This window comes from Ursus americanus, chromosome 26, assembly GCF_024610735.1.
Source record: "Ursus americanus isolate L20-20 chromosome 26, mUrsAme1.1.p, whole genome shotgun sequence".
NCBI lineage: Eukaryota > Metazoa > Chordata > Mammalia > Carnivora > Ursidae > Ursus > Ursus americanus.
The window spans coordinates 34,953,666-34,967,789 of NC_142152.1; the positions used below are offsets into that span (position 1 = coordinate 34,953,666).

The 14,124-nt window shown below is 51.4% G+C and overlaps 1 protein-coding gene across 3 annotated transcripts in view; it reads right to left on the reverse strand.

Annotated features, from left to right (window-relative positions):
• Positions 1 to 14,124, reverse strand: part of ITPK1 (inositol-tetrakisphosphate 1-kinase) — a 169,408-nt gene that overhangs the window by 49,765 nt on the left and 105,519 nt on the right. The window lies entirely within an intron of this gene.

Here is a 14,124-nt window from a genome sequence, read left to right on the forward strand (position 1 = left end):
CCCAGCACCCTGCACGGATAAGGACTCTGGGGCGGGGCTTGCGAGAGCGGAAGGCAGGCTGGGATTCAGGAGAGGGTCGGTGTGGAAGGCAGGATGAGAAACCCGCCACAGGGCGGCCCCCTGGCCCTCAAGTGCCCCCTGCAACATGCTTCTTCCGGGTAGGCTGCAAACTCGCAAGCAGGACTGTGACCAAATCAGCATTTAAGGAAGTTACGATCTCCTTGGGGAAATAACGCTAAGGCACCTGGGGAACGAGAAACGACTGTCTCTAACAAAAGTCAACAAGAGACTGGGCAAAATGCTTCTAGGAAAGAAACACAAGGATCCTGGCCCTGCCACTCCCCACCTCTGTGACTACGGGAGCCCAAGCCACATCGGTGGGCCAGAGCAGCTCGGCAGGCAGACGCAATAAATGCGACCATCCCCCTGGCCCCAGAACACTGTGATTCTAAGAACAAAAATATGGAATGCTGGAGGAACAAGAGAGGGGCTCAGAGGAAAGGCTGGGTGGAAGGGAGGCCATTCACCAGCTGTTGTTATTGTGAGCTGAATTGCGTCCTCAACAGATCTGTTCAAGCCCTAAGCCCTGGTGCTTGTGAGTGTGACCTTATTTGGAAATGGTGTCTTTATAGATGGAAGCAAACTAAAATGAGGCCACACGGGATTAGGATGCACCCTAATCCATTGACTGGTGTCTTTAGGATGGGGGCAATCTGGACAGAGACACACACGGAGAAGGCCATCTGAAGACAGAGACAGTGACTCATGCCATGCCTGCCAAGGATCATGGCCACCCCCAGAAGGCAGGAAAGCAGCATGGGACAGATTCTCTCCCGGCACCGCCAGAAGGAACCTACCCTGCAGACACCTTGACTTCAGACCTCTGGCCTCCTTAACTGTGAGAGGAAAAAAGTCTCTGTTGTTTTAAGCCACCCAGTTTGTGGTATTTTGTCAGGGCCACCCCAGGGAATGAATACACCAGCTTAATTCATCCCCCTGCCCACCCAGTCTACAAGATCAGTCTGCAAGGTCAGCAAAGGCCAAGAAAAAAGCCACAATGCTTCTTTTCAAGTCAGCCTTATCAACAACAGGAAAGCTCCATTTGGAATTACTCTTTTTTTCAGTGAACCTATTTTGGTTCCTAGTAATCATTTTTAAGAGCTCTCAACACAAAGCCAGAGATTGATATCTCCTTCTCCTCTGAAATCTGCTCCCCCCTTGTGTTTCATACCAGAGTATCTGGTTTTGGGCTCATTTGTATCTTTTTCTTTGAATGTTTGAAAAAACTTCTCTGTTCCTAAGGGGTGGGCGGTACATGCCAATGGGGAGCCCTTCTTCCCATCCTCACACCCACGAACTCTGTGGCACGGACACGCTCTCGGCCCCTCTCCCTGCACGCCCATCCTACAGACATAAACACAGAAAAGAAGCCACCCTCCTCCTCCTCCTGAGAGAGGCAGCCGTCAGCAAGTCAGCTCAGTGCCTGGCCCACTTCCCTGCTTATACAGAAGCCTGGCAACTGATGTGGGCAAGCCCACGTTTGCCATCCACAGGGGCCACGGAGACAAGCTGCGAAGTGTCCTTAGGGAAGGTTTACCCAGAGCTGCCTTCAGGCCAGAGGCCCTGCCCAGCTCTCCTCTCTACAGCCTCAGCCTCGTGTAAGTGCCTGCATCTCTCCATGGCAGGCTCCCCATCAGCCTGTCAACACCCTCCCTCTGAACCAGGCCTACACTGCCACGAGAGCATGTCATCTGTGAGACACCAAGATTCCCGCATACGTATGAAATCATATGACTGTCTTCATGTTAAAAGGTCATCCACACAACAAACTGCATGTCATTCAAGTGTCAGGGCATCGTGCAGAGTACTAAAGACACACGGATCAATGAAAGCCTTCCAGGCTTTGCCCTACTGGATCTAGAATCCTGGCCAACGAATTCATGTTCTGGGTTATGACCTGAGAGCACTGAACTGTCCCCACACCCCCTCCTCCTCCCTTCCCCCAACACGCCAGGAAGCAGCCTGGTGAAGAGGGAAGAGTGAGGACCCAGGACTCAAGAAACCCAGACTCCCACTGTTATCAATTCCCAGGGTCACTCTGGGCAGGCCACTTGGTTTCTCTGGGCCTCAGTTCCCTCATCTGTGACTTAAAAGCCTAAAGTGAAAAACAGAGGATCGGTGTTTACGGAGGCACCCTTCAGGGTCACACATGGGGACTAGAGCATTACAGATAACGGCACGCACACACACTTGCTGCCTTCCTTCAGAAAGGAGGCAGTATCAGAGATGCTCGCTTCGATGGGCTGGCCCAGCTCTCCCCCAGCAACTGAGTCCCCTAAAGTCCAGGCATGCTCCTCCCTCCCCCTCGAAAATCCCCCCCAGTCCCAAGAAGAGTATCCGAGTAGTTGCTGGATCTGGTTCCACTTTTATGCGTTAGGGCAGTGACCTTTAAAGAGAGAACTTCGAATCATTAAGACATGAATTTAAGCCAAACTCATGAGGGAAAGAAGTTAGAAGAAACCAAGGGGGAAAATATCTGACAAGCAGGCGCCAACAAGCTTTTGACCCGGGATGAAAGCATCCGTATTAACAGAAGAATTATTCCTAAACACGATCTCTTTTGGGACAAGGACAGGGAGGGCAAAGAAAGAGTTTTTCCAATCGCCCCGCTATCCACAAGTGGATTTCCTTCCAAGCCTTTCAGCTTATCTATTGTACCACAGGCCTCATGCATTTTTCACAAGACTCTTAGAATTACCAAACAAATTGCTGGAAGGGTGAGTGCCCTGTACCATTTTATCACCACTCAGAAGAAGAAAGGTCCAAACGGTCTCCATGGCAAATGGTAAACACATGTTCCGTTAGAGCGCCTGCCGCGTAACACCTACAAAGGGAGCCTGGACGTTAACAAGGGGGAGCCCGGCTTGAAGCAGACTGAAAAGGGGGTAGAGCAGAGACAGACAGCCCTGGTCAGAGGGCCAGGAGGAGGGCCAGAGAACGCAGACTGTTTGCTGAGGGGACAAAGGGGCAGAGGCCAGCCAGGTGCCCCCAGCCCCGAGGCCCAAGGGATGATGCCAAGAGGGACGCTGAGCCGTCTCTGCTGGGCTGGGGGAAGTTCATGTTTCCCCCACTGAGAATGTGAGCCAAATGAGAGGACCAGGATGACCACCACAGATATCATTTCCTCTGCAGTTCCATTTAGGGACAGGACTGAGCAGGGAGACGCAAGGGTTTGCTCACCTAACAGAAAATGCAGGCAGAAGTCCCAAGTTCAAATCCTGCCTCTTCCACTCATCCTATTGTCTGTGAAAAAGAAACTGCAATTTGTCTCTGAGAGTCTGTTTCCTGGTGTGCAAAATGTGCATTTTTTCTCTGAAGATTCATCTATCTATCAGAGAGAGAGAGAGCATGCACGCACACGAGTGGGGGGAGGGGGAGAGAGCAAGGGGGAGAATCTCAAGCAGACTCCCCGCTAAGCACGGACACCTGACCCGAGGCTCGATCCACTGATCCTGAGATCATGGCCTGAGCCAAAATCAAGAGTCGGACACTTAACTGACTGAGCCACCTAGGCACCCCTGCATTTTAAATAAAACCTATCTCAGGGAGCTGCTGTGGGCAACAAGATGTGAACGTGAAAGGAGTTGGTAGATAGAAAAACAAAGAGGATTCTCATGATTGGACAATATGTGGAGTCTTGGCACCAAACCTGACCCAAGGCCTCTGAGCTCATCCTGCCGTGCCCCATGCAGCAGCCTGTGGGGCAGGCCAGCCCTGCACCTGGGGTGAGCAACAGGGCTCTTCTAGCTGGGGTCAACCCTCCCGCTGATGCCCGGAGCACGATGCAATCCCCTAGCCCGTGGCAGCCCAGGCTGCAGGGCGCACCCCTATGGACAGGTCCTGGCAGAGCCCACAATGCCAGCGGCAGCCAGTCAGCCAGCTCCTTACAGGGGAGCGAGAGAAGTGCCCACGCCCGGTTCCCGCTCCCTCTATTCTCAGCGGTAGCGGACGTTCTGGCCGACTCCCAAAACACTGCAGGCCAATTTTTAGAAAGTGGTGATTCATTTTTGAGATGCATACTGAAATGATTTACAGATCAAATATGACGCGTGGAATTTGCTTCAAAGTAACCAGGCACAGGGGATGGTGAGAGAAGTAGGTGAGGCAGAGAGAAAACCAGGGTGGTCATTAAGTCGCTAACTCGTGAAGCCGGGTGGCAGTACGTGGGAAGGTGTTGCAGCATTCTCTCAAGTATTTTTAAATTTCCTGTAACAAAAAAAATTGGGGACAGAATGGAGGGAAGGGCTGAAGTAACCAGGTCCTCCCTTTCTTCAATCCCACACACCCCTAGTTGTGCCAGAGACCGATTCAAACACCAACACTATCTTTCCAGAAGGAGCAAGAGGCAGCCAGCCAGATGGGAAACACAGCGAGAGATTGATTATGGAAAAGATAATAAATAAAAATAATCATCACCATAATTTTTAAATAATAGCAGCCACCATTCACCTAGGACCGGCTGGCTACACGCGCACTGCTGGGAAAATATTTTTTTTAAGCACCATGTCCTTTAATATAAAAATCCTATGAGGTGAGAGCTCAAACTACAGACGTCTTAGGAGAAAGCACTGGAGTCCATCTTCACACTGTACCCTGAATCAGACAACGGTTCCTTAGATATGATACCAAAAGTAGAAAATAAAAAATAAACTATATCCTCGACATTAGGAGCTTTTGTGAGTCAAGGACACCACCCACCTCAGACCTGGCGCATAGCCTCACCTCATGGTACTCAGGACCCAGCCGCTAAAAGGCCACTAGCCAAGCACAGCCTAACCTCTAAGCTCCATGGCAGGATTGGGAAATTCAGGCCCAGTAGACTGTTCCAGAAATCTTCCCTGTAGTGGTAGGGAAACTGCGATAGAAGAAGCAGGACCACACAGAGCACCGGAAGCCCCTCTCCTCTCTAGGCCTCTTCCTCCTCTGTAAGGTGAAGGCCAATCCTGTGAAAAGGTTACAAGCATGGGAGCCAGAGGGGGTGAGACCCGGGGTAGAATCCTGCCTGCCCCGCGTGTGACTCTGCCTCCAAAAGCCTCAGTCCTCATCTGTAAAATGGAAGACGGGCATAGCTCCCACCTCGCACGATGTTTTAAAAGAAACAGGTTTATTGAGAGAGATTTCATAGACTATGCAGTCTACCCACTTAAAGCTTATAAGCCAGTGATTTTAATATGTTGACAGAGTTGTGTAACCATCAGCACAGTTAATTTTAGGACATTTTCATCACCTTAAAAAAAAAAAAAAGTCCCATACCTTTTAGTTATCAGGTTCATTTACCCACTCCCTCCAGCCCCAGGAAACTACTTTTTGTCTCTACAGACTTGCCTACTGTGGACATTTCATATGAATGGAATCAAATGCGGTCTTTTGGGACTGGCTTCTTTCACTTAGCGTAACGTTTTCAAGGTTCACCCGTGCTGTGACGCGCGGCTGAATAACATTCCACTGTGTGGATATACCGATTTGTTGATCTGTTCATCAGGTGACGGGTATCTGGTCTGTTTTCACCTTGGGGCTACTACGAATAACGCTACTATGAACATTTGTATACAAGTTTTGTGTGGACTAATGTTTTCATTCCCCTTGGATTATACACCAGATATTCTTGGGGTAAGAACGCGTAAGATCACAAAACTTCCCAGCTGCTCAAGCATGGATGTTTTAGGGAGCAATCATAGCAAGCCACCACGGTGTACAAATACACCGTTTTTCTGGCTTTCAAACGCTGCAATCACACAGAATGCTAGATTTGACTCTCAAAGCAATCTCTGTGGTCTACAGAGTAAACAACTATATTTTTATTCCCATTTTATAGATGAAAAAACCGAGTCTCCAAGAGGCAAAGTGACTAGCTCAAGGTCACACAACCAGTTGGGGCTTTGCCAGGACTCAAAACCACCCATTACAACGTCAACCCCAGGGCCTCTGCAGTGCACCTTGTCACCTACCCCAACAAGTTATGTGGCTACAGTGCTTTTAATTCCCAGAAAGTCTAAGGATCCATTTCGAACCTAAGTGCTGTATACAACTCAGTCGGGCAGGTCTAGAACAGGAAAGAGAAGACCTTGAAAATGTTACGCTAAGTGAAAGAAGCCAGTCCCAAAAGACCGCATTTGATTCCATTTATATGAAATGTCCAGAACAGGCAAGTCTGTAGACACAAAAAGGGGTTTCCTGGGGCTGGACGGAATGGGTGAACTGAAGCTGACAGCCTGGGGCCAGCAGTGGGGGGTTGTAAGTGAAGAGGCTGGGAGCTGCCCAGACCTCCCGCAGACTAAGCCGTCTCCACGGGGTCTCTGGGAGGCCAGCTATCTCAACAAGGGCTTCCTGAGTATTTGCACTTGTAGAGCAAACCTTATGCAAGTACTGCCCTGAGAGTGAGCCCCGCCTATGTTCTGGGACTCTCCATCTCCAGCGAGGTGGGACAGGAAGCGGCATGGTGAAGGCGAAAAAGGAGTCACATGCAGGGCTGGGCAAGCTAAGTGCCAGGTTCCCCTGCCAAGCATTCTGCACATTAACCTGAAGGCTGGAGGGAGAGGCAGAGAAGCTTTCTAGGAGAATTATAGGATTGAAGTAAATTCCAGAAAAATCCTGCTGGCCAGGAGCGGTGTGGGAGGACCAGGCTGGAAGCCATTCATGGAACAGGGATTTGAGAGCATTCAACTTGCTGGAGAAAGTTCATCTTCTAGTTGGGAATCAGCTTAGCTCCTTCCAGAGTCCCAGTTCCCCTTCTCCCAGGAAGAGGTCACGTGAGAGGACAGTGGGTCCTCACTGAGAGTGGAAAGAGAAAGAAGGGGCAGGGCCGGGGGGCCAAAGGCAGGGAAGGAGTGGGGAGCCCATGAGTGGCTCTAGGGAGCAGCTCCGCTCTTGGTGGTGGATACACGGTGTAGCTGGTTTGCAAAATTCATGAAGCTGCTCACTTATACGGACAGTTTTCTATGTGTGTAGTACCTTCAACGTATGAAAAAAAGGGGGGGGGGAGAACGAACGAAAGCACCGGACTACACAAATAGCAAGGACCGGCTCCAGTCCCCGCTCTGCAGTGTGGCCTGCCTTGCGCTTACCCTCCCCAGGACTCCAGCCTCACAGGTGGAGTAGATCAAGGATGGAAAAAGGGCCACCATCCACTACACCTCCCCAGGGCAATGGCAGCCATCACCACTTGGGGACCACAACAACCTTTTATGCTAACCCCAATGGGATGCAGAATCCCGATCATCGCTTGGTTCCCGAAATTAGGTTAGCACAGGCACTCAAGGCGAAGCCCACACACCAGGCACGGAACAAATGCTCCAGGCTGATTCCTAAGACCCCATGAGTCAGAGGCTGTGTGTTTCCGTTAGTGCTCAGTCGCCAAACAAATGCTGGGGAAGACCTGACATTTCTTCCCTTGTGGCTGTTAAAAATTACTCACCGGGCTTTTATGGGAAAAGAGGTAACCTTGGGCTTACTCAGCATAATCTCACTCCTGCTGACTCTTCCTGAGAGCACAACCCAAGCCCAGACCTTCCAGCTGATGGCCACAAAGGCTGGCCTTTGAACTAGCTCCTTTCCACACCAAGTGGTGGATGAAAGGCAGGAAGCTTCCAGTTCCTAAAGTCTTCACACTGTGATGGAGGTCCTGGCAAGACGTCAGGAGGAGTAGTTATTAATAATTACAGTAATAATAGTGATGATAGCAGCTAATTTTTCCCGAAGGCTCACCAAGTACTAGACGGTGTTGTATACACTTTCAGGAACGGACACACTTATTCCCCAGAACAACCCTATGCACTAGGTCCTAATAGCAGCCCCATTTGACAGACAGAGAAACTAAGGCTCCAAGCACCTCAATACCTAGCCCAGCCTCTCCCTGTGAGGAAGGAGCCAAGATGGCGCTTGATCCAGGCCATCTGGTTCCAGAGCCCTCGAGCTGGCAAAACAAGGCATGGGGAACCCTGGGGAAAGGAAAGGCATCTCAATTGTAGTTACAGCCAGAATTTCTTTTTTTTTTTTTTAAGACTTTATTTATTTATTCGACAGAGATAGAGACAGCCAGCGAGAGAGGGAACACAAGCAGGGGGAGTGGGAGAGGAAGAAGCAGGCTCATAGCAGAAGAGCCTGATGTGGGACTCGATCCCAGAATGCCGGGATCACTCCCTGAGCCGAAGGCAGATGCTTAACCGCTGTGCCACCCAGGCGCCCCACAGCCAGAATTTCTAATGTGCATTCTTTTAAAATTTATGTTATAGAAAGAAAAAAGTAGGTCTTTCTCATGGTCGGCCAACCCAAGCCTCGGCCGTAAAGCACACGGCGTTTAGTGCCAATGCAAGGTAAAGCACCCAAAAAAATACGGCAGTTTGCAAGTTCCTTTCCCAGAAGCAGAGTCACAGATGGTTCGACCTTGCAAGACCTAAGGTCCCTTATACTCCAGCCGGTCTTTTCAGAAAGGAGAAAGAAGTAGGAACTAGCCGGGGGTCCCCTGGTGAAGGGGCAGAGATGAGACCGTGACTCCATCTGCTCCTTCTACCACCCCAGGGTCCACCCTGGTTCCCTCTGCTCCCAAAGGTCCCAAGGAGCAACCACAGTGGGCTAGAGTCTCTGCTTCTGTTCCCAAGCCTGGATCAAGACAAACTAACAACAACCAGAAGACAGCCACTCTTAGGAGAGTAAACAAATGATATGACCAGATGCTAGAGCCCACAACAGCCTCTGGGATGAAAAGCCACACCGCACCAAAGGAAGGATATGTGTAGGATTTTCAGGGCCGGCGTGTGCTGGATGCACAAGATGCCTGCAGCGGACACCTGCCGAGTGCAGGAGTGGGACCGGCGGGAGGAAGACTAATAGATAAAACGGCGTCACAAGCAATCATACCTTCAAAGGCATGGTATGCTTCTGCAGAAAGCGAAACCCGTTCCTGGGAGATCAGCTCCACGTGAGGATGAGGTCATGAGCCACGCTGAGCAAAGCTTTCTGGGGAGGACAGCTAATGAATCCTCTGGGCAAACTACTGAAGCCATGAAATCAACCACTCTTCATGGACATGAAATCAACTGAAGCCAGGGCCAAATGTCTCGCAGGCAAAGCCTTCCTGGCACCACCCAGAATACCTGTCTGTTCATTACACCTTACAGAAAACCACAGACCACAGAGAGTCCTGAGGAATCCATGCTAGACCCAGGTGTCTTGGTGCAACAGAATGTACCAGGCAGCCAACCATGGAACTAGCTAAACCAAAGCACCCATGGCTATTCAAGAATCACAGGCCAGGCACCTGAAGAGGTAGCCAGGTCTGGCATAGGGCTGGGGCTAGAGATTCATGAAGCTAAACCTTGGGCCAAGAGAAGGTTGTGGCAGCATCCAATACATACCAGGGGCAGGACTGCCAAGTCCAGCTACACAGGATGCCATTCACAAAGTCTGCCACTGACACTGGAGGAGATAATGCTAAGTGAAATAAGTCAAGCAGAGAAAGACAACTATCATATGATTTCTCTCATCTATGGAACATAATGGGAAGATCGGTAGGGGAAGAAAGGGATAAAGAAAGGGCAGGTAATCAGAAGGGGGAATGAAGCATGAGAGACTATGGACTATGAGAAACAAACTGAGGGCCTCAGAGGGGAGAGGGGTGGGGGAATGGGATAGACCGGTGATGGGTAGTAAGGAGGGCACGTATTGCATGGTGCACTGGGTGTTATACGCAACTAATGAATCATCGAACTTTACATCGGAAACTGGGGATGTACTGTATGGTGACTAACATAATATAAAAAAAAAAATCATTAAAAAAAAAAAAACAAAATTTCTGGGAAATTATGTCCAAGTCTACCCAGACTTGGACATAAATTTGAAAGAAAAAAAAATTAAACAATTTAAAAAATTTAAAAACTAGACAAAATAATAATAATCTGTCAACTATGCAAAGTGAACAAAATTAGGCATACTGTCATTAGGGAAATGCAAAACCAAAACTACAATGAGATATCACCACACACATTAGGATGGCTACTATCAAAAAACATAACAAATATTGGTGAGGACATAGAAAAATTGGAATACTTGTACACTGTTAATAGGAATATAAAATGGTGTAGTCACTATGAAAAATAGTATGGTAGTTTCTCAAAAAATAAAAATAAAAATAGAATTACCATCTGATCCAGCAAAAAACAAAACACCAAAGTCTGCCACTGAGCTGTGCAGTGCACAACCTATGTAACATTCCCTGACCATCAGCCAAGGCTTATGACTTCCAGGCACTGGCTGACCACCTCTTTCCACCCAGCAGCACCTGGCCGATCCCAATTCCAGCACAAGGACCCTAAGACACTATGAAAGTTAAGGCAAAGGCAGTCAGGAAATTTGGGTTCAAGTCCTAACACAGCCATTAACTTTATGCGTACTTCTGAAAGCCACTTAAATCATTTTTATCTCATTTTCTTACCTACAAAACAAGTAGGTTGGAATAACACATTTTTATAACATCCTTTCTGACTTTTAAGTCCTATAATTCTTGGATTCTGTGAAGTGATAAATGAATGAAAAAACCTCTTAGGGCCCTGGAGTCCGGGGCCTGCTGCCCTCAAGCATATGCACAGCGCAGTGACTGTGCAGAACCCAGTCTCGTTAGGACGGTGACACACGTGCCCACGACAGGAGAGGAAGAGACTGAGCAGGACAGGCACACAAACGACAGACGGCAAATGGCTCTGCGTCAGGAACAGACATCAGTTCACTAGCTCAAGCAAGACCACACATACCCGGACCGCCTTAAGGAGCCGTCGCTCAGACGACTCTCCAGTTCTTACAGACTCAGCCCTGGTGCGTGGAGGGCACCTCCTGACCCGCCACATCTCTAACTTTTCTAAAACAGCTCCGTGGGGAGAGCTGGGCTTCCATGTCCTCAGACACCTTGGTCTTCGTCAACCCTCATCTGTATTCTGGAGAGATCGCCAGCGTCTGAACCCTCAGCTTGAGGCCTCCCAGAGAGCATGAGGCCAGGAAGGGAGGGAGCCCCTGGAAAGTGTGCGTGTGCACGCGCGTGCATGTGTGTGTACCAGGGCGGGGGCACCTCTGCAGCTTCAGAGCAGCCGCATCCCGCCCACCCTCACCGGGGGCTCCTAAGTGCAGAGAGATGTAGGGGATGATGATGTTGCCATATGGGAACATGCAGGGGTGCAGGTCGGGGCACTAATCTAGCCATGGGGGGAGGGAAGTGGAAGGGGAAGAGAGAGGGTTTCCGGAGGCCAGTGTGGCTGAGCCACCAAGGGTCGCCGCCCTGGGCCACGAGAAGAACAGGCATTCCAGGCGGAGGGGACAGCACAAGCAAAGACATGGGGTGAGGGAGCCCGGCATGACTGGGCAGACGTAGGTCTCAAAGAGGAGCTTACGTAAGGCAGAAAGCAAGACAGACAGCTGCAGACACAGCAGCCAGGGAGTCTGGACGTGATCCTAAAGCAACAGGGGCCCGAGCCGAGGCATGGCGGGGCCAGCTTTGAGTTTTGCAGTGACCCGTCTATTGGCATGCAAGGCCCAGGGGCTGAACTTGGAAGGGACAGGCCTGAGCAGCGTGTCTGACACAGAGCGGGCATTAGAAGCATGTGTGCCAGACTCTGCCATTCGGGAAGGACCAAGATACTGCCTGACCTTTGGCACAATTTGGCAAAGCCAGTGAAAGGAAAACTGATGTGCTCGGCCTCAGCCTAGCTGCTCTTCAGACCTGTTATTTAAACCCATGAGCTCAGGCTGGGGTGGTCAGGCCCCGACAGCACAGGGAGTTCAGAAGAGAAGGGCAAGGTATGAACACATGAGCACCAGACAGAAGCGAGGTGGCCTGGAGTCAAGGTCCAGGCAGGCTGCGTGCCTGGCACAGACGTTGCCCTCACCAGGGCCCTGAGCACCAGCAGCAAAAGTAACAGGACGAGGGGACCGCTAGGGGTGCACCCCCTCCCCAATACTCCAGAACTCCAGGCCAAATTAAACCGATGAGAGCAGCATCTCCAAAAGTGGTGGAACACGGACCAGCTCTAGCTTGGTAGGACTGTCACTGGTTCAACTTTCTGGCAAGAAACTGGGCACCAGCCAAAATTAAGAACACATAAACTCAGCATTTCTATTTCCAGGTATTTATCCCACAGAACTCCCCACGTGTGCACACAGATACGTGTACAAGGGCATTTCATCACTAAGGCATGTTCCAGAAACATCAGCAGAGAGCTGGGTAAGGGAAGGATTTAAGGCCAGTTAATGGAATACCACGTAGCCATCAAACAGAATGAGGCAGCCCGAAGGGCTGATGTGAAATCATTTCCAAGATCTGCTGTCGGAACAATGGCTTTGTGTGGGGACAGGAAGACCATCTTTGTTCACAGACACAGCAGCCTCTGAAAAGGCTCAAGGCCGTGGGGAACTGAGGGCTGTGCCCAAGACCGGAAGTGGCTGGCTGGGCAGCAGAGGTGGGGGGAGACTCCGACATGACCAAAATCAGTTAGTCAGGACTGCTGAGAGCCATGCACAGATGACACAGGGAAAGCCACGCCTAAGGAATCCACCAGAATCACAGTCCACGAGATGACAGTGATTCCCTGTCCCAGATGGGGCACGAGGTGGGAGAAACCCTAGAGCTTCGTGAAGGGTAGGCCAAGCTTCCACGGAGCAGAGCAGAATACCGGCAATAACCACCCCCACACCTGTCCCTGCTGCTGAACACAAGACAGAACAAGGGCTGTGAAGGGACAAGAAGTCGGAGCACCCAGGCCCCAGCCTCCAGAAGGAGCTGTACAGACTCATACCACTGATGGGGCACAGGGGAACCCCTTTCCAGATGAGGGGAGGTGCTAAGACAGTGCCAGTGTGGGGCAGGGCTGGGCCTAAGCACCCCAAAGACAACAGGTTCTCCTGGGTGTGCGGCTCTGCATGCCCGCCTCAGGGTCCCTGCCTGTGGCCTGGATACCCTGAAGCCAGATGCCCCCATGACTGTCCGTCCACCTGGGTCATCTCCCCAGACGGTCTCGTGTCATGTACCTTGTTCAGCCACCCAGTGAGGAGCCTGAGTCCGACAGTGTGGTCCCTCTGGCTGAGAAACTGTTGTTCACAGAGCAGACAGAAAAACCCACGAAGAAATGAGCTCCCACCAAAACGTAACCCCAAATGCTGAGGAAGAAAGGGCTGGAAGTAAACAGAATGCTCTGTTATTTAAGATGGCAAATGCCTTCTCCCGCCTTTCCCAGGCCCCCCATGGAACACAATCCCTCCCTCCCTGTCCCCAGCCTGCAGCACCAAACTTGTAAGTGCTCTCCATCTCCTGTCAGCAGGAGGCTGGCACCGTGCCGGTCCAGACTGTTCACCTGACCAATGTCACATGCCCTATCACAGCACCACAGCCTTACTCCAGTCCTCCCCAGCCGGGAAAAGGCCCTTCGGGGCTGGGTGCTGGTCACAATGCACCGGCTCACAGGCCAACGCTAAACCAGGACAGACTAGCATCTCCGGGATCGCTCTGGGGGGCTGGAAGGGGTCCCAGCAGTCACCGTCAGAGCTGGCAGCTAAGCAAAGTGAGGACCACACACTCCTTAAGCACCCGTCTTAACCCCCCTGTGCGCCCCCCCCATACACGCAGACCCCCATGGGCACTCCCCCTCCATGCGAGCATCCCCATACACACACCCTTCCCCACACACCGAAGGAGTGAGCTGTGGAGCCGCCCCTGCCCTCGGGCCACTTCCCAGGATCAGGCCACAGGCCTGCTTGGCCTGCCCCACCCACCACCCTCACCCAGCCCTTCAGCCAGAGTTGAACTCTCAGTTCCCAGAACAAGCCGAGGCCTCCCCAGGGCCCGCAGACTCCCCCGGGCTTTGCTGGGTGTGCAAGTGTTACTCACAGAACTCAGGGTGCCCACACTGCTCTCAGCCGGGGGGAGAGGAGTCACTGGGGACCAGGGTAGGGTTTGCAGTGTGCTGAACTCTGGAAAAACCAGGGGCCGCTCTAGCCAGAGATGCCTGGGCCCCTCACCTCTGCGCTCAGCGCCCCGAGCTGCACCCCCCAGCGTTCCTAGCTGCCAGCACAGGCTCCAGCTGGCGT